The following is a 1,944-nucleotide window of genomic DNA, read 5'->3' as shown; positions in this document are numbered from 1 at the left end:
TAAAACAAATAGAATCAATGATTATATCTCAGATACAATATTTTCATTAAATGGGTCTATGAATCTTTTTAAATATAAAGCAGATAAAACACATCCCAACCCTGCAATTTGCCAGCATGTCTTGTTTCTACAAGATACATGCTAGACCATGAGACTACATAGCAAAGGATCTTTAAGAGGATTTGGTTGGAAGAAATAGAAAAAGCAGCTCTCAGTGAAGCCTGGACTAGCCCAAAAGCTGAGCTACATCCCTGAACACTAGAACAGTCTTTGTCTTTTCAGATCCTCATATGTTGTCTTATTCACAACATTCCCACTTGAGTCTTCATATTCTTCCTCAGTGTCAGGCTGCTATCATTCTGAAGTCTTCTGCAATTTCACTTTGGCCCACAAGGAGACAGCATCTTTAATCCGTGTCACCTTAGCAAAGTGAGCAGTGTTTGGGATGCCCAAATACCTCATGCCTTGAGCATGACGCCATTCAGCAAAGTGTTGCTGGAAGACTTTGGGCCCTTGGTAGGTATAGTTCCCACAAATCTCACAGTTGTAGTTGATATTTAGGGCATGAAGCTTAAATAGCCAGTAGGAAATGGGTTTGCCATCCCAACCAAGTGGCAGGATTTCGGGGTTGTAAATGATCTCATTCTCTTCATCTTCACTCTCACTAATCTGCTCTTCTTCCTCCTCTTCTGGCTCTTCTGTCCTTGCTTGCTTGGGTTGTTCATTTTCATGAGTGAGATGTCACTGTTCCCCAAGAATCTCTATGTATTCATAGATGTGGGCTTCTAGAAAAGCAGTGTCTTTGTTCCTCTCAGTATCTCACTTGGTGCCTCTTGACTTGGGATTTTTGGCAAACAAAGAGATATCCAGGAACTTTCCTTTGGTGCTGAATAGTCTCTGGGCTTGCTCTTCTACGGTCCTGTCACATTTCAAGCCTAAAGCTAAGAGAGCAGATTTCAATCTGTCCAAACCCAGAAAGACCAACTCCTCCCAGGAGGAGAATGCAGAGAGGTCGAAATGGGCTCCAGCATGGGTCAGAGCACTGCTTGTCTCTTTCGGCCACCCAGGAAAGGTCCCACTCTCCCATTTCTTCTCCAACTCAGCCTGAATCTTACCAAAAAGTTCATTCTGATCTTGGAGAGGCTTCACTCTATCTGGGTAATCCTGAAGGTACTAAAGCAGCATCTATAGGCATCTCTTATATTCTGCCTTCTTCCTTTCTTTAGGAATGTCAAATAATTGGTCAAAGATGGACAGGTATATGATATAATCCAGCTTCTCAGATGTCTTCAGGTTAATGTACTTGAGATAACGACCATATCCCTGTATCTCTGTGAACTCCACCAAGTTTTGTGTCTCTTCCCTTGGATTCTCTCGAGCCTTCAGAAGCTCCTCAAATTCCACTGACATTGGCACACAGATCTCATATGGGTGCTTCTGGTGGAATTCCTTTATTTGCTTGAGTCTATTATAGAATTCAGCAAACTCATTGGGTCCTGAAATGGCATTGAGCTTTTCTTTTGGTAATCCATCCTTACCATCATACAAATCTCTCAGGTTCCCACTGACCTCCATATACCTATCTTGCATGGCCTGAGTGCGGTGATCAGAATTGATCTGGTCCCGGAGCGTGGACTTCTTAGTGAACATCTCTTTGGACATGGTGCCCATGAACCGTTCTTTCTCCTCATGATAGTGCCGCTGCCACTCCAGTATTGTCTCCATCTTTGCTTCACAGTGGCCTCTTAATACCAACACCATTTATTAAACAGGGAATCCTTTCCCCATTGCTTGTTTTTGTCAGGTTTATCAAAGATCAGATGGTTGTAGGTGTGTGGCATTGCCTCCAAGGCCTCTATTCTGTTCCATTGGTTTATATCTCTGTTTTGGTACCAGTACCATGCTCTTTTGATTACTGTAGCCTTGCAGTATAGTTTGAAGTCA

The 1,944-nt window shown here is 42.8% G+C and overlaps 1 pseudogene; it reads right to left on the bottom strand.

The window, feature by feature from the left end:
* Positions 1-258: 258 nt before the first annotated feature.
* Positions 259-1,725, bottom strand: LOC101051742 (splicing factor 3A subunit 3 pseudogene; annotated as a pseudogene).
* Between the last annotated feature and the right edge of the window lie 219 nt (positions 1,726-1,944).

The sequence above is a fragment of the Saimiri boliviensis genome, chromosome 2 (assembly GCF_048565385.1).
Source record: "Saimiri boliviensis isolate mSaiBol1 chromosome 2, mSaiBol1.pri, whole genome shotgun sequence".
NCBI lineage: Eukaryota > Metazoa > Chordata > Mammalia > Primates > Cebidae > Saimiri > Saimiri boliviensis.
Note: the sequence above shows the minus strand (reverse complement) of the source record. Positions and strands in the feature narration are given on the sequence as shown.